Source organism: Triturus cristatus, chromosome 12, assembly GCF_964204655.1.
Source record: "Triturus cristatus chromosome 12, aTriCri1.1, whole genome shotgun sequence".
Classification (NCBI taxonomy): Eukaryota; Metazoa; Chordata; class Amphibia; order Caudata; family Salamandridae; genus Triturus; species Triturus cristatus.
The window spans coordinates 42,914,802-42,939,459 of NC_140595.1; the positions used below are offsets into that span (position 1 = coordinate 42,914,802).

The 24,658-nt window shown below is 52.2% G+C and overlaps 1 non-coding gene and 1 pseudogene across 1 annotated transcript; both read left to right on the forward strand.

Moving 5' to 3' along the window:
- Nucleotides 1–3,185: 3,185 nt before the first annotated feature.
- LOC146772371 (5.8S ribosomal RNA) lies at nt 3,186–3,338 on the forward strand. Its single transcript, XR_014973798.1, has one exon. It is a non-coding gene; the product is annotated as a 5.8S ribosomal RNA (ribosomal RNA).
- A 381-nt stretch (nt 3,339–3,719) lies between these two features.
- Nucleotides 3,720–11,595, forward strand: LOC146772372 (28S ribosomal RNA; annotated as a pseudogene).
- Nucleotides 11,596–24,658: the final 13,063 nt, after the last annotated feature.

Sequence of the window (24,658 nt, forward strand, 5' to 3'; positions counted from 1 at the left end):
CAACCAATGGGGTGACCAGAGGGCCGGGCTACCCTGGAAGTTCTGATGAGGGCTCATTTGCCTCCCGGATCCCAGCCAGGGCTCCAGGAGGTCGGGCACGTTCGTGCGCAGGGTCGCCGGAGTCTCGCGGGGCGCACGGGTTCCCAGAAAGAGGGGTAGCTTTCCTCTGGATTAGTAGGGGCAGGGTATGCCGGAACACCCCTCCCAGGCTGGCGGTTCTTTGCCGGGGACTAGATGGGCTATGCCCGGACAACACCTCCCCTCCATCCGGGGGGCTCCCTCCTCCGGCCCACGCGTGGCAATGTGCCTGGGAAGGGCTCCATGGGTCCCAGGCAGTCCTCCCCTGGGCGTCCGGGCCGGAGAGCTCCGGTTGTCCTTCCCATGCCTAAGGCCCAGCCGGGGTCCCCGAGCCCCCGGCACGCGGAGCCCCCGAGTCCTGTGTGTGCAGGCGGGAGCCCTACCGCGAAGGCTCGGACGGGCAGATGGGAGTCCTTTCGGTCCTGGCCATCTGGTCGCACCTTTCCCCTCGGCTATCGGGTCGCACGCAATGCTTTCCAATGGGGCGACCAGATGGACGGGCTGCCCTGGAAGTCCCGATGAGGGCTCATTTGCCTCCCAGATCCCAGCCAGGGCTCCAGGAGGTCAGGCATGTTCGCGCCCAGGGTCCCCTGAGTCTCGCGGTGCGCACGGGTTCCCAGAAAGAGGAGTAGCTTTCCTCCAAATTAGCAGTGGCAGGGTATGCCGGAACACCCCTCCTGGGCTGGCGGTTCTTTGCCGGAGACCAGATGGGCTATGCCCGGACAACACCTCCCCTCTGTCCGGGGACTCCATCCTCCACCCCACGGCATGGCAAAGTGCCCGGGACGGGCTCCATGGGTCCCGGGCAGTCCTTCCCTGGGCGTCCGGGCCGGAGAGCTCCGGGGGTCCTCCCCGTGCCTAAGGCCCAGCCGGGGTCCCCGAGCCCCCCGGGACGCGGAGCCCCCGAGCCCTGTGTGGGCAGGCGGGAGCCCTACCGCGAAGGCTCGGGGCGGGCAGATGGGAGTCCTTTCAGTCCCGGCCATCTGGTTGCACCTTTCCCCTCGGCTAACTGGTTGCATGCAATGCTTTCCAATGGGGCGACCAGATGGCCGGGCTGTCCTGGAAGTCCTGATTAGGGCTCATTTGCCTCCCGGATCCCAGCCAGGGGTCCAGGAGGTCGAGCACGTTCGCGCCCAGGGTCCCCTGAGTCTCGGGGTGTGCACGGGTTCCCGGAAAGGGGGGTAGCTTTCCTCTGGATTAATAGGGGCAGGGTATGCTGGAACACCCCTCCTGGGCTGGAGGTTCTTTGCCGGAGACCAGAGGGGCTATGCCCAGACAACACCTCTCCTCCATCCGGGGGCTCCCTCTACCGGCCCACAGCATGGCAAAGTGCCCGGGACGGGCTCCATGGGTCCCGGACAGTCCTCCACAGGGCGTCCGGGCCCGAGAGCTCCGGTGGCCCTACCCATGCCTACGGCCCAGCCGGGGTCCCCGAGCCCCTCGGGAAGCGGAGCCCCCGAGCCCTGCAAGGGCAGGCGAGAGCCTTACAGCAAAGGCTCGGAGCGGGCAGATGGGCATCCTTTCGGTCCCGGCCATCTGGCTGCACATTTCCCCTTGGCCATCTAGTCGCGCACAATGCTTTCCAATGGGGCTACCAGATGGCCGGGCTGCTCTGGAAGTCCTGATGAGGGCTCATTTGCCTCCCGGATGCCAGCCAGGGCTCCAGGAGGTCAGGCGCTTACGCTCCTAGGGTCCCCTGAGTCTTGCGGTGCGCACAGGTTGCGGGAAAGGGGGGTAACCTTCCTCCGGATTAGTAGGGGCAGCGTATGCCGGAACAACCCTCCCGGGCTGGTGGTTCTGAGCTATGGACCTGATGGACTGGGCCCGGACGACACCTCCCCACCCTCCGGGGCTCCCTCTGACCGGCCCGTGCCGTGGGAAAGTGCCCGGGACGGGCTCCATCGGTGCCGGGCAGTCCTCCCCCTGAGGCCCAGCCGGGGTCTCAGAGCCCATGGGAAGCGCATCCCCCGAGCCCTGCAAGGGCAGGCGGGAGCCCTACGGCGAAGGCTCGGGGCGGGCAGATGGGTGTCCTTTCGGTCCCGGCCATCTGGTCGCACGCCATGCTTTCTAATGGGGCGACCAGATGGCCAGACCGCCCTGGAAGTCCCGATGGGGGCTCATTCGCCTCCCTGATCCCAGCCAGGGCTCCAGGAGGTCGGGCACGTCTGGGCCTAGGGTCCCCTGAGTCTCTCGGTGCACACGGGTTCCCAGAAAGAGGGGTAGCCTTCCTTCGGATTACTAGGGACAGGGTACTCTGGGACCCCTCTCGGCCTAGCGGTCCTCAGCCGGCAGCTGGATGGGCCAGGACGCCGCCCCAGCCCTGGGTCTGTCTCCGGGCCTGCTGCGTGGCAGGCTGCCCCGGATGGGGCCCCGCGGGCCTCCCCCTGCTTGGCTGGGTTCAGGTGCTTCCAGGGGCCCCGGGGAGGGCGACCTCCCCACCCCGGGCTCCGTCCTTGGTCCTGCCGCATGGCAGGGTGCCCAGGATGGGTTCCCTGGGCCCGGGGAGGCTTGCCCTTCGCCTCCGGGCCCGGGAGCCCCGCTAGGCCCTCGGGTCGGGTGTTCCAGCCATGGGCCCCGTCCTCCGGCCTGCTGGCCCGCCAAATGCCTAGGACGGGGTTCTGTCATGCCCGGGAAGCCTCCCCCTGCTCGGCTGGGTTCAGCGGCTCCCAGGGGCCCCGGGGAGGGTGGCCTCCCCACCCCAGGCTCCGTCCTCAGTCCTGCCACATGGCAGAGTACCCGGGACGGGGTCCCGCCGGCCCAGGGATGCTTCCCCTTTGCCTCCTTGCCCGGGAGCCCCTGGTGGGTCCAGGGGCCCCGTCGGGCCCCCGGGTCGGGCTCTCCAGCCCTGGGCCCCGTAATCCTGCCTGCTGGCCCGCCAAAGGCCCAGGACGGGGTTCCGTTGTGCCCGGGAAGCCTCCCCTGCTCAGCTGGGTTCAGAGGCTCCCAGGGGCCACGGGGAAGGCGGCCTCCCCACCACGGGCTTTGTCCTCGGTTTCCTGAATACTTCAGCTAGGAATAATGGAATAGGACTCTGGTTCTATTTTGTTGGTTTTCGGAACTGGGACCATGATTAAGAAATTAAGAATGATTTTCGAAAAGTTGCCTGTGATTCTTGGCGGTGGATCACTCGGCTCGCGCGTCGATGAAGAACGCAGCTAGCTGCGAGAATTAGTGTGAATTGCAGGACACATTGAACATCGACACTTTGAACGCACCTTGCAGCCCGAGTTCCTCCGGGGGCTACGCCTGTTTGAGGGTCGCTTGATCGTCAATCGCCCCAGGGCTTCCCCAGGACAAGGCTGGGGCCGTCGCAGAGTTAGCTCCGCTTCCCTTCATCCCCCCACAAGGTCAGACCCCCGATCGCCCTTGGCAGGGTCCCTTGCCGGGTCCTGCCGCTGAGGTACGCCCTGGGGCGCCTGGCCCCGAGAAGGGGTCTGGCGACCGGTCCACCCTGGGCCTGTCACGGGGTGCCTGGCTGCATGACTGTCTGTGGTGTCCCTCCGGCTGCCCGCACCCACCTCCGCGGCCGGCTCCCCGGGGAAGGCGAACGCCCTCCAGATCCGATCCGGGGAAAGAGGGCGCATGCACTTCCGGGACGCCAGGCCCCTGCTCCGGCAAGGGCCTGGCCTCCCCCGACGGCTCGGTATTTTTTTTCCAACTACGACTGCTCAATTTAAGCTTATTATTAAGCAGAGGAAAAGAAACTAACCAGGATTCTCCCAGTAACGGCTAGTGTAGAGGGAAGAGCCCAGTGCCGAATCCCCGCCTGGCGGCGGGCGCGGGATATATGTCGTACAGAAGACCGACTCCCCGGCGTCGCTCAGAGAGCCCAAGTCCTTCTGATCGAGGCTCACCCCGCGGACGGTGTTAGGCCGGTAGTGGCCCCCGGCACACCGGGATCGGGTCTTGTCGGAGTCGGGTTGCTTGGGAATGCAGCCCAAAGCGGGTGGTAAACTCCATCTAAGGCTAAATACAGGCGCGAGACCGATAGCCAACAAGTACCGTAAGGGAAAGTTGAAAAGAACTTTGAAGAGAGAGTGCAAGAGGGCGTGAAACCGTCGAGAGGTAAACGGGTGTGATCCGTGCAGTCTGCCCGGAGGATTCCACACATAGTGGGAAGGTCGGTGGCCCGGGATTTCCGGATCCCCTCCGTCGGACCGGCGCCAGGGCCCTACCCGGCCCCCGCAGGGCGCATTTCCTCCACGGCGGTGCACCGCGACCGACTCCGGGTCGGCTGGGAAGGCTTCGGGGTGGCAGGTGGCCCTTCGCTCCGGCGGAGGGTGTTACAGCCTCCCTGGCAGCAGCTTCGCCGTGTCCGCGGGGCCGAGGGAGATTCGACCGCCTCCGCGCCCTCCCCTGGGCACCCATTCCCAACCGACCCTAGGGGTGCGCCGGGGCGGGGAAGGGGGTACGGGCCCCCCTGCTCCCAGCGCAACTGTCGACTGGGGCAGACTGTTCTCAGTGCGCCCGACTGCATCGCGCTGCCGGGTGGGGAGGCCCACGCCGGGCGCCAGGGATCTGTGGCGATGTCAGTTACCCACCAACCCGTCTTGAAACATGGACCAAGGAGTCTAACATGTGCACGAGTTGGAGGGCCGAGTGAAACCCTGTGGTGCAATGAAGGTGAGGGCCGGCACGTGCCGGCTGAGGTGGGATCCCGCCGCGCTTGGGTGCACCACCGGCCCATCTCGCCCACTCCGACGGGGAGGTGGAGCATGAGCGTGCGTGATAGGACCCGAAAGATGGTGAACTATGCCTGGGCATGGCGAAGCCAGAGGGAACTCTGGTGGAGGTCCGTAGCGGTCCTGACTTGCAAGTCGGTCGTCCGACCTGGGTATAGGGGCGAAAGACTAATCGAACCATCTAGTAGCTGGTTTCCTCCAAAGTTTCCCTCAGGATAGCTGGTGCTCGGAGCCCCCAGTTTTATCTGGTAAAGCGAATGATTAGAGGTCTTGGGGCCGAAACGATCTTAACCTATTCTCAAATTTTAAATGGGTTAGAAGCCCGGCTCGCTGGTGTGGAGCCGGGCATGGAATGCGAGTGCCTAGTGGGCCACTTTTGGTAAGCAGAACTGGCACTGCGGGATGAACCGAGCGCCGGGTTAAGGCGCCTGATGCCGACGCTCATCAGACCCCAGAAAAGGTGTTGGTTGATATAGACAGCAGGACGGTGGCCATGGAAGTCGGAATCCGCTAAGGAGTGTTAACAACTCACCTGCCGAATCAACTAGCCCTGAAAATGGATGGCGCTGGAGTGTTGGGCCCATACCCGGCCGTCGCCGCCGCTGAGAGCTGCAGGGGCTAAGCCGCGACGAGTAGGAGGGCCGCTGCGGTGTGCACGGAAGCCCGGGGCGAGGGCCCGGGTGGAGCCACCGCAGGTGCCGATACAAAAGTTGATGGACAGAATGCAGAACAATGTCATACATTCACCCCAGTACAGAGATCTGGGCCTAAATCCATTGTTTTTTTGCTCACCATGCCATTCCAGTTTGAACCCAGCCATATGCAAATTAGTCTTGGCCCTGTGCCCCATGGGAACAGTCCAGCCTAAACTGCCAAGCCAGGTCCTCCCAGATCTTGGTGGTAGTAGCAAATATTCAAACAAGAACTTTGAAGGCCGAAGTGGAAAAGGGTTCCATGTGAACAGCAGTTGAACAAGGGTCAGTTGGTCCTAAGAGATGGGCGAGCGCCGTTCGGAAGGGACGGGCGATGGCCTCCGTTGCCCTCGGCCGATCAAAAGGGAGTCGGGTTCAGATCCCCGATCCCGGAGTGGCGGAGACGGACCCCCTCGTGGCGTACAGTGCAGTAACGCAAACGATCCCGGAGAAGCCGGCGGGAGCGCTGGGGAGAGTTCTCTTTTATTTGTGAAGGGCAGGGCACCCTGGAATGGGTTCGCCCAGAGAGAGGGGCCCGAGCCTATGAAAACGTTGTGATTCCGGCGGCATCCGGTGAGCTCTCGCTGGTCCCTGAAAATCCGGGGGAGATGGTTTAAATCTTGCGCGGGGCTGTACCCAAATCCGCAGCAGGTCTCCAAGGTGAACAACCTCTGGCATGTTGGAACAATGTAGGTAAGGGAAGTCGGCAAGTCAGATCCGTAACTTCGGGATAAGGATTGGCTCTAATGGCTGGCTCAGTCGGGCTGGGGCGCGAAGCGGGGCTGGGCGCGCACCGCGGCTGGACGAGACGCCTCCCTCCGGGGCGCCGGCGATTCTGGACGCGAGCCGGGCCCTTCCTGTGGATCGTCCCAGCTGCGGTGGTCGCCTCTCCCCATGCCCCCTCTGAAGGACTGGGTTATTCTAAGACCCAGCGGTGCCAGGGGACAACACCTGAAACCTTCGTGGGTTACCTGTTCTGGCGTACAAAATACAGAGACACGGGACACTTCCAGCGACGTCAAAGATCGGTATTTATTTACTGCAGGGATACAGAAATCGCAAGAAGTACACAACGTGTAGGTTCTAGGAGACTGCTTCGAATTGCAAAAGTGGATCGCTCCTTTTATACCTATTTTTGCCATTGCACAACATGGCAAACAAAGGTTACAACTCAGTTCCCACAATAAACTTCAAAAGAGTCGCGTTCATGTTTCAGGAGGCCGGAACATAATTACAGCAGCATTGCCGGTTCCCAACTATAAAAGCATATCATCCCCACAGTTAAACACATTCCATTCTGACTGTAAACACATTAAGAGAAGGGACAGAAACAGATGGAAAGAAAGAACAAGGATGCACGACAGATTGGAAAAGAGTGTTGGAAGTAATAACGGGAACTTGATTACAGGATCAAAGACCTCGCGCCCAATGCATGCACGACTGAAACAATAGACTAGCACGGTAAGATGAGCCTCGAGCGGGGCCATCTGCCTTTGCCGTGTCATTCCCCCTATCATAAAAGTCACCCTCAAAGAAACACGTGTCTTTAGTGTAAGCTTGGGAATCCCAGGGTCACAGAGCGGACAAAGTCCGTTCGCTGGCTACTTGAGGGCAAGAGACAAGATGGATGCCGCATCTAAAATGGAACCCGAGGGTTCGGATGGACAAACCCAAAAACGAGACGAACCATACGTGGTTGCGTAGCGAAACCGCGTACACCCACTAAACTCGTCATTTGCGGTTCGTAGATACCAAACTCATCCATATTCGACAACACCCAAAAAGTGTTGTTCCGTCTCGCACGGAACCTCACCTCCCCGGGTGCGCGGGGCCGGCGTTCTGTCTCGGCCGGCGCCTAGCAGCTGACTTAAAACTGGTGCGGACCAGGGGAATCCAACTGTTTAATTAAAACATAGCATCGCGAAGGCCCAAGGCGGGTGTTGACACGATGTGATTTCTTCCCAGTGCTCTGAATGTCAAAGTGAAGAAATTTGATGCAGCGAGGGTAAACGGCGGGAGTAACTATGACTCTCTTAACCTAGTCTCAGTTGTAGTGGCCTTTACCTCCCGGTGGTCCCGCCGGTAACTGCCTCTATGGTACTAGACTATGCGTTGAGAAGTCTATAGAGACAGGCCAAACAAGGTTCTATCATGGCAGCGAGCGTAATAGTGAGAAGTGGTGAAGCAAACAAACACAATTCCAGATGGGGTAGTTCTTGGAGAATAAAAACCCCGTTAAGATGGCGTAAGGAGGTGCTGTCATTTCAAGAAATCATTAACCTCCTCACCGAATTTGACAAACCAGCACCCGCTTCAAACAATACAACAAACAACAACGATTCAGGTCACGTTATAAGCCTTAGTTCACCCTCCGAAGCAGATGAAGACACAACAGTAGACCTCAGCGAAACCATTCAGTTTGTGGCCTCCTCAGCCAAGAATGACATTGGTACAAACAACTTTGAAAATCTACCTGATGTGTACGAGGTCAGCAAAGAATTGATAACAAAGAAAAGTGACTACACAAAAAAAGTCACATATTGGAAATACCCGAACGAAAAGTATAAATGTGATTTGTGTGGAGAAATATTGGGAACTTTTAAAGAATTGAGAAAACATGTCTCCAACAAGCATGAAGGCTTCTATCTCAAAACGTATTGTTCAAAATGTGACAAAGAAGCCGAATACCACAATATTGCATGCCATTATGCAAAATGTAAAGGAAGACCTCAAAAAGGAGAGTTGCCATTCCTGTGCAGCTTCTGTGACCTCAGATTTGGAACAAAGATTGGAGTTTCACAACGGCATGCGCATCCAAGAGTGCAAAATGAGGCTAGACTAGCAGCTCTAGCAAGCAGCAAACCATCAAAACTATGGTCACAGGAAGAAATACTGCTATTAGCAGAATTGGAAAAAGTGTATGAGAACAAGAGAAACATTAATGCGCTGATGGTTCCGCATTCTGACAATAAAAATAGTAAACAAATTGCACAAAAAAGAAGAGATAGAAGAGATAAGAGCAAAAAATCGGCAAAGGATGTACTGCAAGCATCCAATATCTCTGAGAATGACTCCTGCAATGAACAAGAGATTGCAGTAGAAGTAACAACAGAAAAGCACAGAGACTTTATCAATCGGAAACGAGTGCCAAAAATAAAAAACTTTGATGAACTGAATGATAGAATCACAGAAATCGAGAAGTACACCAAAAACATCCAGCATCACGATGCTGCTATGGATCTGATGGATGAGATAGTGACTTATATATCAGAAAACACCAATTATATAAGTCCTGTACCAGCGAATCGTACCGAACCAACGAGCGAACCCAATAATGGAGCCTATGAACTCTGCTCAAGATTAGCAACAGACTGCCTCTGTACAAAACAAGATACCAAAGAAAGATAAGAAAAATGGAAGGCTCAATCAGAAACACAAGAAAAACTATGCAAAAGCAAAGGGCGGCTACACAGAATACCAGGCAATGTTACAAAAAGAAAATTGCCAGGATAATCACTGATGGGGCAGAAGATGCCACCTGCCAAATCAGTGCTGATGAAATCTTCCAATACTATAAAGACATCATTGAAAAAGAAAACAAGAAAAATCCCAAATTCATCCCAATTGATCGGATACCAGATGAATGGGAAATTGGAAGTCTGTGTAAAGAAATTACACTGCTCGAAATAACTAAAGCCTTCGATGAATCAGATTTAAGGAAAGCAGTTTGGCCTGATAAGATTGGTGTGAATGACTTATATAAAGTGCATAGTAGGCAACCAAGACTGCTGCCCAGAATCTTATCGTCTTGGTTATCAATGAGAAGAGTACCAGACAGTATTAAAAGAACCGGCCGATACTAATACCTAAGAATGTACCAATTAGCGTACTCAAAAAAATCAGTAATTGGCGTCCAATTACCATCGGTACGGCATTCTTGAAGTTGTTCACGAAAATTTTAACTAAAAGGCTCACATTTTTCGTTGAAATAAATACGAGACAAAAAGGCTTCATGAAGGTGAGAGGTTGTCTCGAAAATCTGACTGTTTTGCAAAACATTATAAAAGGGGCACAAAAGAACAGAAGCTGGTTGGCAGTGGTGTTCATAGATATCTCAAAAGCTTTTGACTCTGTCAGCCATGGTCATATTCTACAGAGTCTTGAAAGACACAGAGTTCCATCATGCATCAGAGACATAATAAAAGACTTATACACTGACTCAACAACATTTTTAAAGGGAAAAAACAATGAAGCAACTCCAGAAATAACAATGAAGTCAGGAGTTAAGCAAGGTGACATGAGGATAAAAAGGCATAACAAAGTGTTGGAATTGCTAATTGATAGAGCAAAAAGGTGTGGGTGGATGACATACAGGGAACCTCATGTCAAAAATAGTCAAGGTGAACTAAGAAAACCAGATGTAGTGTTCACCAAAAATGGTACTGCTGTAGTGGTTGATGTTTTAATTCGTTATGAAAACTCACAGAATTCCCTTGAATTAGCGTATGAGAGTAAAGTTAAATACTATCAGGATCTATCACAGCAAATCAAAGATCTTACCAACTGTAAAACTGTAAAATTTCATGGCTTTATTGTCGGATGTCAGGGTATTTAGCTTCAATGTAATGATGTTGCTCTGGCTGATCTTGGTCTGCAAATGTCGTTCCCATTCAAGAAGAATGTTTGCCTGACCACTTTAATGGACACTCTCAAAATGTGCCAAGTATTCATGGACAATTACATTTCAAGCCAAACACTGAGATGTACACTATCGCACAGCACACATGTGACTCATATAAAAAACGTATTATCCTAAAATGTTGATTCACTAATATTTACATGTGGTTCAACAGTTATATATTAGTTAATAGTTGACACAAGAATTAGTATAGATGTGGATTTTATAGATGTGAATTTTTATAGAGATGTATTTTCTAACTAGATGTGCAATTTATAGATGTCATTTTTATAGATGTGTGCTTATATTATAATAATTTAGATACAAATGTGTACATCATGACTATTGAAATATCTTGAATGAAAAATAGGTCTCAAATAATTACATACACATAGTCACTACATATTGCATTGATTATTGATGTCCTGCTAAACAGGACTGTTCGTAGACAATTTTATATTGTTGGAATAGTACTACAGGGTGTACTATTTCTGGCCTATACGTGACCCCAGTTCCAGTGAGGACAACTTAAAGTGCGGCTGTACTCCGCAGTGAACAAATGTTGTATTGTTGGAAGCAAAACCGATTTGACGCTGATGGGCAGCATAATAACCCAGAATGAGCCACCGTGAGGTGGTACAGATAGCCAAATGCCTCGTCATCTAATTAGTGACGCGCATGAATGGATGAACGAGATTCCCACTGTCCCTACCTACTATCTTGCGAAACCACAGTCAAGGGAACGGGCTTGGCAAAATCTAGTCTGGCACTGTGAAGAGACATGAGAGGTGTAGGATAAGTGGGAGGCCCTCGGGCCGCCGGTGAAATACCACTACTCTTATGGTTTTTTTCACTTCCCGGTGAGGCGGGGATCCTAGCCCTGTGGGGCTCTCGCTTCTGGCTCCAAGCGCCCGGCGCGACCCCCTCCAGGGACAGTGGCAGGTGGGGAGTTTGACTGGGGCCGTACACCTGCCAAACGATAAAGCAGGTGTCCTAAGGCGAGCTCAGGGAGGACAGAAGCCTCTCGCGGAGCAGAAGGGCAAAAGCTCGCTTGATCTCGATTTTCAGTATGAATACAGACCGTGAAAGCGGGAACTCATGATCCTTCTGACTTTTTGGGTATCAAGCAGGAGGTGTCAGAAAAGTTACCACAGGGATAACTGGCTTGTGGCGGCCAAGCGTTCATAGCGACGTCACTTTTTGATCCTTCGATGTCGGCTCTTCCTATCATTGTGAAGCAGAATTTACCAAGCGCTGGATTGCTCACCCACTAATAGGGAACGTAAGTTGGGTTTAGACCGTCGTGAGAAAGGTTAGTTTTACCCTACTGATGATGTGTTGTTGCAATAGTAATCCTGCTCAGTATGAGAGGAACCGCAGGTTCAGACATTTGGTGTTCTCTTCTGTTCCCCCTTTCTCTTCTGTTCCCGTGCCTCGCCGCCCGCTTCCCGCCACTGCGTCCCGTAGCTCCGCCCCCTCACACCCCATTGGCCGCCCCGCTCCCACCTCCCAGCTGCTCCTCCCTCCCTCTCCCGGGCCTGGCCTGTCTGCGCCCGTCCGCGCCAGGCCCGCGCCCAGCGCCGGTCCCCCTGGCACCCGCAGATGCCAGCCCACCCACCAGACCTACAGCACCGCCACTCTCATCGCACTCAACACCGCCCGAATCCCCGGCTGCTGCCACGCCGCCCCAAGACGCACCCACGGACCCTTCACCTGCCAATCCTGCAAATTCTCCTGCATCCGGACCCGCACCACACCCACCAAGCCAAGCACCAGCCGCAACCACCTGAAGTGCATCCTGCTCAACACCCGCTCCGTCCACAGACACGCCGTGGAACTCTGGAACCTGCTCGACACCACATCTCCAGACGTCGCCTTCCTCACGGAAACATGGATGAACGCCTCCTCAGCGTCCGACATCGCCATCGCCATCCCGGAGGGATACAAGATCACCCAGAGGGACCCCGCCAACTAGACAGGAGGAGGCCTCGCCATCGTCCACAAGAACGCCATCCGCATCACGACGAACTCCGACGACACCCTCACAGCCGCCGAACATCTTCACTTCCAGATTCACACCGACCCCAAGACCACACTCAGAGGCACCCTCATCTACAGACCACCAGGACCCCGCACACAATTCAGTGAAGACATCGCTGACTTCACAGCCCACACGCCCTCCCCTCCGCTGACTACATCCTCCTAGGGGACCTCAACTTCCACCTGGAGAACAACAGCAACAACAACAACACCACCACCCTGCTGGACAACCTCACCAACCTCGGACTCAAGCAACTGGTGAACACCCCCACACATTACGCCGGACACACGCTTGACCCAGTCTTCTCCTCCAGCAAGCACATCTCCTTCAGCCACTCCACCGGACTCCACTGGACAGACCACAGCTGCGTCCATTTCAGCTTCAGAAGAACCACGACTCACCACCACCAGCAACAGGTTCCCCGCAGGAGCTGGAACAAGATCACAACCGACCAGCTCTCCACAGCACTGAGCCAGAACCCTCCCGCCAGCTCAACGGACCCCAACCAAGCAGCCAACAACCTCTCACAGTGGATCACCAACTGCGCCAATGACCTCGCACCCCTGAAAAACCATGCCAACAGGAACAAAAGCAAGACAGCCCCCTGGTTCAACGACGACCTCAAAAACTCCAAGAAGAACTGCCGCACCCTCGAGAAAGCCTGGCGAAAAAACCCGACTACAGACAACATGAACGCCCTCAAGCACGCCTCCCGCAAACACCACCAGCTGGTCCACACAACCAAGAGGACAGCATTCAAGGAATGACTAGACAACAACGCACACAACAGCAAGGAACTCTTCAACATCGTCAAAGAGCTCTTCAACCCCAGCTCCGGAAACAACGACATCACTCCCTCACAAGACCTCTGTGACTCACTGGCCTCGTTCTTTCACCGCAAGATCGCCGACATACACAACAGCTTTGGCGCACAGACCACGCACCCAACCACCAAACCGACGCCCCCCACCACCACCCTCCGAGCCTGGACCCCGGTCAGCACCGAAGACACCATCCGCACGATGAACACCATCCACTCCGGATCACCAACCGACCCATGCCCCCACCACGTCTTCAACAAGGCCGACTCCGTCAAGGCCAACTCCGGAACATCATCAACTGCTCCTTCAACACCGCCACCTTCCCGGAGAGCTGGAAGCATGCCGAACTCAGCGCCCTCCTGAAGAAACCATCAGCAGACCCCACCGACCTCAAGAACTACCGCCCCATCTCGCTCCTCCCGTTTCCTGCCAAAGTCATCGAGAAGACCATCAACAGACAGCTTGCCACCTTCCTCGAGACGAACGGATCCCTCGACCACTCGCAGTCCGGCTTCAGAGCCAACCACAGCACCGAGACCGCCCTCATCGCAGCCACTGATGACATCCGAACCTTGCTCGACAACGGGGTAACAGCGGCCCTCATCCTCCTAGACCTCTCCGCAGCATTCGATACTGTCTGCCACCACACCCTGGTGCAGTGCCTCCGCAACATCGGAATCCAAGAGAAGGCCCTGGAGTGGATCATCTCATTCCTCGCCGGAAGAACCCAGAGAGTCCGCCTCCCCCCGTTCAGGTCCGAAGCCACCGAAGTCATCTGCGGCGTACCACAAGGATCATCACTCAGCCCCACCCTCTTCAACGTCTACATGAGCCCCCTCGCAGCCATCGCACGCCAACACAACCTCAACATCATCTCCTACGCTGACGACACCCAGCTGATCCTCTCCCTTACCAACGACCCAGCCACCGCCAGAACCAACCTACACGAAGGGATGAAAGACGTAGCCGAGTGGATGACGAACAGCCGCCTGAAATTGAACTCAGACAAAACGGAAGTCCTCATCCTCGGACTATCACCCTCTGCCTGGGACGATTCCTGGTGGCCCCCTGCCCTGGGCAGCGCACCCAAACCAACGGACCACGCACGCAACCTGGGCTTCATCCTGGACTCCTCCCTCTCGATGACCAGACAAGTCAACGCCGTCTCATCATCATGCTTCAACATCCTACGCATGCTCCGAAAGATCTTGCGATGGATCCCCACCAAAACCAGGAAGACGGTCACCCAGGCTCTCGTCACCAGCCGTCTGGACTACGGTAACACCCTCTACACCGGAACCACAGCCAAACTACAGAAAAGACTCCAACGCATCCAGAACGCCTCCGCACGACTCATCCTGGACATCCCCGGACACAGCCACATCTCTGGACACCTGAAAGACCTTCACTGGCTCCCCGTCAGCAAGAGAATCACGTTCCGACTGCTCACCCATGCACACAAAGCCCTCCACGACCAGGGCCCCAGGTACCTCAACAACTGCCTGACCTTCTACACTCCCACCCGCCAGCTACGATCGTCCAGCCACGCCCTCGCCGCCGTTCCACGCATTCGAAGAGCCACCATGGGAGGAAGATCCTTCTCCTACCTGGCAGCCAAGACTTGGAACTCCCTCCCCATCCACCTCCGTCTTACCCAAGACCACCTCTCCTTCAGGAAGCATCTCAAGACCTGGCTGTTCGAGCAGTAGCGGACCCCCTTCCCCTAGCGCCTTGAGACCCTCCGGGTGAGTAGCGCGCTTTACAAATATCTTGATTGATTGATTGATTGATTATGTGCTTGGCTGAGGGGCCAATGGGGCGAAGCTACCATCTGTGGGATTATAACTGAACGTCTCTAAGTCGGAATCCCCCCTAAACCATAACGATACCGCAGTGCCGCGGAGCCTCGGTTGGCCTGGGATAGCCGGCCTCTCGCGGGGGGTCGGTGCGTAGAGTTGCTCGCTTAGGGATCGACGCGCGGACGGAAGGGAGCCGCCTCCATCGCCCTTAGTGCACCGCATGTTCGTGGGGCACCCAGTGCTAAATCATTCATAGATTACCTGATTCTGGGTCAGGGATTTGTAAGTAGCAGAGTAGCTACCTTGCTGCAATCTATTAAAAGTCATCCTCTGAGCCAAGCTTTTGTCTCTCCGTGCATGGGCGCCCGCCGACGCCCTCCTCCACCACACCCAGGGGTGGGTCTCTCTGCCACTGGGAGGGATGCGGAGGGGGTAACACGGGCCTGCGGGAGGCCGCCACCACCATGTGCCCTCCGGCATGGGGGCCTCACCCTCCCATCCCTGCTCCACGGGGTGCGAGAATGGGGGCCACCATCCCTTGCGGGTCGGCAGGGTGACCAGATGGCCTGGGCCGGCTGGGCCTCCACTTCCCGCTGCTCCCGGGCAAGTCGAGCAGGGCGACGAGCAGCGGCAGCCCCAGAGAAGGAGACTCCCAAGAAGCTGCCTCGAAGCGCCTGTCCACCCTCGGCCGGACTGCAAGGGCACCCTCCCAGTCCATCTGGGCGCTGGGTCGTCCCGGGCCATCTGTTTGCCTGGCTGCGTGACCAGATGGCCCTGCGGGCCAGGCGACCAGATGGCCCTGCGGGCCGTGTGACCAGATGGCCCTGTAGGCTGGGTGACCAGATGGATGGCCTTTTTCCAACTTTTGTCCTTCCCCAGAGTTCTGTAAGCCCCTAGTTGAAGAAAATGGGCTCCCCAGGCAGACCGGCGGGGAGAGAACGTGGCCTGGGCTTAACCCTCCTTGGTTCCAGCCGAGGGCCCATGAGCTGGGGACGGGGGTCCACCATGGCCCTGGGAGGCTCTCCCAGGCCTGGCTAGGGTTTGGAAGCTGGGACCGGGTCCGGGGCTTGTGCTCTATCCGGTGGGCCCCGGCGTGCGGAAGCCCCCTGTCCTGCAAGCCAGCCGAGGGTCCGGGCGCTGGGGATGGGGGTCCACCGGGGCCTGGGGAGGCTCTCCCCGGGGTGGATAGGGTTCGGAAGCTGGGACCTGGCCCGGGGCTCTGCTCCATCTGGCGGGCCCAGGGTGCGGGAGCCCCCGTCCTGTAAGCCAGCCAAGGGTCCAGGCGCTGGGGAAGGGGGTCCACCGGGGCCCGGGGAGGCTCTCCCCGGCCTGGCTAGGGTTAAGAAGTTGGGACCAGGCCCGGGGCTCGAGCTCCGTCCGGCGGGTCCTGGGGTACGGGAGCCCCCGTCCTGCAAGCCAGGCGAGGGTCCGGGCGCTGGGGACGGGGATCCACCAGGCCCTGGGGAGGCTGTCCCCGGCCTGGCTGCATTCAGAAGCAGGGACCGGGCCGGGGAGCGGGGGCGGCTGGCTCAGCGGAGCGGAGTTTTCTGCCCACTCCTACTGCTAAGTGCGCATGTCTGTTTGGCCGGCAGTGTTAAGCCAGGCAAACAGACATGCGCAGTTAGGTTTCTCTAACCCGGCTGTATTCTACAGCTGGGTGGAGGAACAGCGCAGGCTCCCAGGCCAATCCCGGTGCTGCTCTCATAGTATGAGAGCATCGTCTGGATTGGTTGGGGAGTCTGACCCAGGGACTGTCAAGAACAGCAAAAGAACAAGGAGCAACGAAGCGTGAGGCAGCCGCAGGATCAAGTACGTTTATTTTTTATTATATTTTTTTTATTCAATTCCCCTCTCCCACCACTGCTGCCATGCCACCTGCCCCACTGCATGTTGGCAGCAACCGAGAATGCTTAATTTGTAAAAATTAAACAAAGAAAGAAAAGTGGCGGTGCCCAAAATCTATCTAAAGAGGCTGCCACTTTTGGACACACCCTACTCCCTCCTCTGGTGCTGTGGTGCCACACGCTTCCTGCATGGACACAGCCTAAAGGGAGAAGTGGAGGACTGTGAGAGTAGAGCGGTTTAGGAGATTGTAGTGGACTGTGAGAGGGAGGCCAGGCTCCGTGGGAGTTATCAGAGAAGATGTGATTTTCTTTGTGATATTTCACATACGGTTTTAAGGAAGTGCGTAACAGTACACAAGATGGGTCTTGTTTACCAAGAAAGTAGCTGTGACACCTAGATTCACTACATTGGGAGAAAAAGGCACCTTTGAATGATGTAGCCTAACGGGTAGGGCGGTCGATCTCAAATCTGGAGAACCAGGTTTGAGTCTCGGCAATAACGCTCAACATCCTGTGATTCTGGGCAAAACACGTAATCTCCCCGTGCCTAACAAAAATGAATGTGTCCTTGGGTAACACAACTGGTGCTCATGTAAAGCGCTCTGATACCTTCAGATCAATTTTGTGCTATGTAAAACTCCGGGGCAAAAAACTAATGATTTTCCCAATGTGCGCATTAAAGAAAATTCCTCCCACAACGACAGTATTCAAATAGCATGCCATTAACGACTCCATATGTGCAGAAAGTGTCAAGACTCCCCACACTGTGACCCCAGACCCCACTATCCTTAACTAGGCTTTAACAGGAGGTGTTCTCAGGTAGCATAAGTGAAAAAATGCACCGTTCCTCCATATCCTATGGGAGATTAGATATTCTTATATTAGATCTCACTTATTTATCATATATGTCCTTTGGTGGTCATAGTCTTTATCTTGAACCCAACAACAATAAAAAAGTAGATTTTTACCACATGATGTAAGCAAGTGAGGGTATACATGATCACTGGCTGTTTATTGCATTAATGCCAAGCATGCTTTTCCAAAGTGTTGGCCTTCAATTTGTTCTCCGATTGGAAAAAACTGTGAGTAAAGTAATTTTCAAGCAAACGAGTTGGCTTGTGAAAGTAATTATTCTGAAGATTTGTATTTATTATTTGTAATGCCCAGCCAGTGCCAAAGGTCCAGAGTCTAGGCGCAATAAACAAAAAAAGCAAGAATAGGTAAAACAATCAAAGGTTAAAGTTGGTCATGAACATCTAGCTTAGCAGAGAGAGTAATACAATGAAATGTGAGAGATATAACAATCAGAGATGTGAAAATCTGGGGAAAGGAAAGAAGAGCAAGAAAGCAAGCAATAAAAAAACAGAATTAGATCAAAGAGTGAGAGGGTGAAGGGAAGCCTGGTCATGGCTTGAATGACTCAGTGGAGTGGTGTTGTTTTTATCAATTTTAACTTCATTAATTTCACATGGAACTCTTGGATTGCAGTCGTAGGGTTGAGAGCATGATCATCCTTTTTTGGTTCCACTCAGTCCTGTGTTGTTTTATGTATTTGTTCCCTTTAAGTCAATCACAGTTGAGCAAGAGATTGTACTCTGGAATATCAAGTATAAGAATACTGTGGCGCAGTAATATCGTGGATGGAATGTTGATGGACAAAATATGAAAGGTAAATGCATGTAGGAAAGAACAGATTTGGAAATGGAAATATATACATATTGTCTAGGTACATAGATGTGGAGTTAGGTATAGAAAATCTATACATACTTACGCTTCGATATTTTGTACGCTCAATATCCTGTCATTGATACTAGTGTCCCATAATATTCCGTAGTGGATATTCAGGATCCGCACAAGCACGATCCTTTTGAAATGGATAAAGAATATCACTGATCCGAGGACTCGAGGGAAACCCTGCCCCCGGAGAAACCTGGAGATGTCTCCACCAATCTGTGTCCTTGCCGGGTGTCCGACTCAATATACCCGGTACTTCCTGGCAACCCAAAGCACTGAGGAGCCGGGAAAATACCCAGTTTTCCACCCAGCCAATCTACCTATGATTTCATCACAAGTTGGTGTCTCCCAAACTAAGAAAAGGTAGGGTCAGAGTTTGACAATTTTGAGATGTGCCTTTCAGTCAGCCAAGAAAAAGACACAATTTAGGGCTCAGGCAGAGTCGCAGACATGTTTGTCAGCTACTATAAGTGCTCAGAGAGAATTCAGCGGTCCAGCAAAATTTGCAGCCAGTGACATGCAAACTAGGTACCAATCTTTGAATTGTACTCTAAAAAATGTAAAGAAGACTTTTTGGGCGTCTGGATTTCACCCTTCTAGATTTGTTCCTTGTATGTTACCACAGTTCTTTTTTAAACACCCTTGAATTGGGCACCTGACTTCTTGTAAATAGCACCAGCCAGGAACTGCTAGGACCTTTCCCTCGCTCTCCTGTTCGTCATGTTTACCTTACACTCCCAAAGATTTGAGGTGTAAACTCCCAAAGATTTGAGTAGTTTACACCAGTGTTTCTGAACCTGTTGTCCACAGACCCCACACCTATTCAGGAGGTCTCTAAACACATATGACCTCTAGCCATAATTTTCTGTTGATAAGTGTATGCATTTGGAGCCACGGAACTTTACGAAGTTGGTTCCCCTTATAAGGATGTGGCCTAAAGGCTAGAGCGGTCGACCTCAAAGCTAGGGAACCGGGTTCGAGTCTCGCAGAGACGCTCAACATCCTGGGTTTCGGGGCAAATCACTTAATCTTTCCATGCCTAATAAAATAAATGTGTCCATCTGTAACTCAACTGGTTCCCATGTAAAGCGCTCTGATACCTTCGGATCGAGTTCGCGCTACATATAATACTAAAAAAAAAGAGGATAATAGTTTATTAAATTAATTGCTTACTTGAATTTACCTATATTGCTTGCCTAATGTTTTTGATATATGCGTTAACAAAATGAATAAAGATGCGATTAAAAAATACGACATTTTTAAAGGATTTTAGCCAGAAAGTGACTGCTAGTTCAGGACAGAGCATGTGTGAATGTAGAGAGCCGTCGTTCACAGACAAATACGCCCCAACTCAAACTAGCAATCAGCTCATGACTAAAAACACTTTTGAATTGCTTATAATTTTCTCCAAAATTAGACGCACCTGCAAACTCACAGCCAGTGTTTTAAGTGGCTAGCGATATATGCATTATACATGGGTGGACTGCCCAAAAGGCCTTTCTTTCCAGCCTGCACATTCTCCCATCCACTGCAAGCAATTACAGACTCCAATCACCTACACTTCTTTTATCTGAAAGAGGCCACATTTGCACTCTCCAGCAGAGCTAAAACAGTTCCACAAGCAGAGATCCATTACCCAGTAGGAAGCATATAGTCTGGCATAATGAGCACCTGGCCTTGTAGCTTTTATGTAATTCCTGTCTTTGTCACCTTTTGATACAAAGAACCTGAATGTTCTCCCGTTTGTCCATACCAGGCTTGATTGCTGCCCGGCATCAGTCCAAGGCCATTGTGGATCCAGTTACCGCTTCTATTGAGGGCTCTGTTTTCATATGATTTCCTACTGATTTATGAATAGAACCAAGATCTTATAGTTGTACGTAGTTGCTGTAAAATGTAAACATCCATTTGCAGAGAACAGTAGCTGTGCTGAGTTCCTACAGTGTTTACTCATGTGGGCATTACTTGGGTGTCGTCGTGTCACTGCTGGGATTCAGAGTTTAGAGATGGCTCGGAGGTCCCTGGCTTCCAGTTGAGGTTCAGTTAGGTCCACAGTAGTCAAAAGGTTAACAACCACTGGTTTTGGAAACTCCAAATCCCTTGAAAATCAATTTACAAAGGTCTTCTATTGTGTACTAGAAGTTAACTGAAGCTCCTTAATTTAGCTGACAATGATGATATTTTGCATTGTTTGCACATCTGGATATTTTCAACTTTGCACTTTAAGAACTCGCGCCATCGCTCTCTATGAACACGGCTTTAGCTGCGCACTGTGCTCATTTGAGTGGGAGCACCTCTTGTTAGATGTGAAAGCTCTCCTCTTTGCAGCGTATCTTTCATAAGGCACCAGCTGGCCCCTGAGATATTGAGTGCATTTCTAATAATCATTCCTGGTATCACACTTGCTAATAGAATTCCTTTTCCCTTAGCTGTGCCTTCTTGAACCGGTGAAGGCCTTTGTATCTGACTAACATGGTGTTGGATGTTTCAGTGGCAATCAATAACTCAAGTCTATGGTCGCTGGCTTTGAAGACAACAGAAAAGTCTAACAAGCAGAATCTAAAAAGCTTTAAAAAACACTCATTTTTGGATTGTGTGCTGAGACTTCTGCGGCAAAATCATTAGAAGAAAAGGGGCAGGTGACTCATATGTTGACTTTGGGTGAATCTTAGTTTGAAGAGATAGCTGTATCTCTAAGACCTAACATTATTTACATTTCTATGAAAGACAACTTAAATTGGCTAAAAATGGTCTTTGGTTCTTCTTGGCTGTCAGGCATTGGCCTGTCTCTTTAACTGGAAGCAGCAATCATGCTGTGCCTCGCATTAGTAGGTTTGCAGAGTAAATTGAGGGGTCCTCAGAAATGTTGCTGATGCACAAAACAAGCCTAAGTATTCATAAACACTTTGGGCCACATTCCAGCCCATTGTTATTTTGCAGACCATGCTAACTCAGTTTGGATTCAGTCATATGGAAATCACTCTTGACCCTGCTCTAATGGGAACAGTCCAGCCTGAACTGCCAGGTCAGGCCCTCCCTGAACCCGAACACAAGCAACCGACGACCGTTTTCACCCTACTCTGGGCTCATCAGCCAGGTATAGCTTGGTTTCAGTGACACAGTGCGCACAGGATCGTTATCGGGGCATACCCACTTAGGGTAACACATTAAAGTAAACATAAAAGTGATGGAGGGAATGCTATAATTGATCTCTGTCACTGGTAATCACTCAGGCCACATCCCAAGTCATCATTCGTTGAACACAAGCAACCCAAGAACTGTTTCACCTTTATTAGGGCTAATCAGTAGGGTATAGCCTGGTTCCAGTGGCACAGTGTGCACAAAACTCACATATGGGCGTGCCTGTCCTACTTAGGGTGTCAAACTGAAGTATACAACAAAGTAATAGATAAGATGCTTGAATTATTCTCAACCGCTATTAATCACCTGAACCGCATCCTAGTCCATTCTTAGCAAAAACCAATTCGGAATGATGTTTTTGCTTCTGATAAATATCACATTTTTTCCGTAAGCTTCGAACAGTTAAATGGCGCAGAATTGCAGATTTTTATTTACATAACAGCCACTATATCAGTGTCTTGGCATTTACACAATTACACTCAAGCAAATATGGGTAATTAGGCCCAAAGGTGTCATTTGAATTTCCAGTGATGCTTTTAAGTTATTGTAGTACATGTTTGCCTTAAATTAACCCAAATAAATAAATCAATAAATAAAATACGGTAGGGGTGTGCAAAATTCACATAATTACCTTTGGTCCAATCAGAAAAATGTGTGAAATGCAAATCTGGCATTTAGCACCATATTTTAGCATGAAATTTGCCATCACGTCCATTCCCAAATCATTGAGAAGTTACTGACTCATGAGTTGTGACAGTAGCCCATTCACAAAAGGGAAGGGGTCCCCTTGGGCTCGCTTTCCCACTATAAATATAAAAAGAAGTTTGAGAGCAGGCACTGGTCTAGAGTACCACTGCCAACATTCAAACAAACTTTTTAAAAAAACAACAACAAAAAAACTTCTTTAACACACATCATGGTTTAAGGAAACTGGGTTGCATTTAAACAAAAAGGTTCACTTTTTTTTAAAGGGGATTATAAACACGATGGTCTGCTGACCCCAGCAAGCCACCATCCATGTAATGGCCAATTATCAGTTTTAGGCAAAATTTGCGGCCACCACATGAACAATAATGGAGTAGGCCAGATTGCAACCTTTCTGATTCCTTATTTTGTGAAGCGACTTATCCGTACATCGGTCAGTTTGCAAAATAATTTAGTGATTGCAAAAGGTTGGTACACACATTGAGACTGCATTATGTGACCACATTTTAGTACATCTGGGACTTAAGTATATAAAATACACAAATGTAGTGGTCTTTTGGCAACTTTCTTCATCCGTTGCCTCCTTTGGTTCCAGACCCTTCAGCCATTAGCTTGAGACATGGCCCTTGATCAGCTCACAGGAGTATTTTAACCTTAGCGTCTTGGCTGTTCAGATGTAGCCTTCCACCTTCATTAGAATGAATCGGGGACTATTTCCCATCTAAATATCTAAATTATTATTTCCCCCGTGCGCGTCCCCTCCCGCCCCCCCCCCCCCCCCACCTCTTTATTGTGTCGGCGACACTGGTCACACTTTTATCACTTTAACCTACTGCTCCCCTGGTCCACTACGTATGTGCGCACCTAGTGATTCTGGTTTAAACCCCGCCCTCTCACCAGCCTGGGGTTGGTGCTGCCAAGGACCAGCTGCACACAACCATTGGTGGCAAAACCATTGGGTGACTGTCTTGTAAATAGTATTGTGTTGTGAAACAAACCTAGTATTGTCTTTGCCAATGTTTGTTTCTAGACTGTGAAGCAATAAGGCGTGCAGCTGCCCGTTAGAAAGCTGTGACAGCTAGGAGCACGTCGGTGATGCTCTTGTCAGAGGAGGCAGCCCCTGTGGATGGGAGCCATGCCTCCATCTTAGATTGAGGCGGCGCGAGACAGGCTGGGCCCGGGCCGGCGCGCGCCCCCGGTGACGGCTGTATGTTTGCAGCTGCCAGGCCCGCCATTCTCGTAAAACCGCTGCCAGTTGGCAGCCATCTGTCCGCGAGAGCTGCCTCCGTTAATTAAGAGGCACTCTCCCCGACTAGGCCGGGTAATCATCGGATTGGTCGGCAGAGGGAGGCTATTATTAAAAATAATAACACGACGGGTCCCGCGTGGCCGCGGCGGACATCGGCCCGAAGCACGCGGCACGTTGATGGACGGAAAGAGCTCGACGGACTCTTGAAACGCACACGCCATTCCTGAACGCTGCCCACGCGCACTGCAACTCCATATCTTTAATCCAGGAGTCTTTATTTGTCAAACAAAATCACACTGTGCGTGCACAGGACATATGCAGGCCGTGCTCACAAATTGTGTCACATAATGCTGCTGAAAGCGACTTTTTTTTGCATATTTATATAGCGCGAACTCGACCCGAGGGTATTGGAGCGCTTTACACGAGCACCGCATTTACATTACACATTCAGGCACGGGGAGATTAAGTGATTTGCCCAGAATCACAGGATGTGGACGCGACCCCGAGGCTCGAACCCTGGTTTCCAGCAGCACCAAAGTCGGCAGTCTAGCTGATGGACCACATCCTCTTCCCATAATGTCACATAATGCTGCTGAAAGTGAAATTAAGGGTAAGTAGGGAGAAGCATCCTGGCCATCTGGACTCGGAGGTAGACTTTCTGGTCCAATAGCAGCTGTCAGTCAACCGGAAATAATGCCTACTGATGGGCGGGCCCAGTTTTCCTCCAATTGGCTGCAGTCGTCCAGTTGTAAACACGCAGGGCAGCAAAACTGTGAGGTACGTATTCCAAGTCACAGAGCTCTGAAATGGTCTTGCATTTTTATAGGTAAATAACTGGTGTAGAAATGCAAAACAGTTTCTGCAAAATGAATTCTAGTCCTTTTTGCAATAGCTTAGTCAGACCCAGGATTTCTAGAGTTGCAAAAAAATCTCGAAATTGGCAGTTTTGTAAAAAGCCTGCGGTTTTTACAAAAGTGCTGAGAAATCTGGGCAGGCCGAGTTCCCATACTTTTTTTTTAATGCACTTCAACCTTTGCTTGGGACGTAGAGCAAAGCAAGCACCCCCTGCACAGATCTGTTAGTAAATAGCAAAATAAATTTTTTAATCCTGGCATAGCCTTTCATCCTACCGAGGTCGGAAACACAAGTGTCACAGACTTGGGTAATACCAACACCCGTTACAGAAGTCAAAGG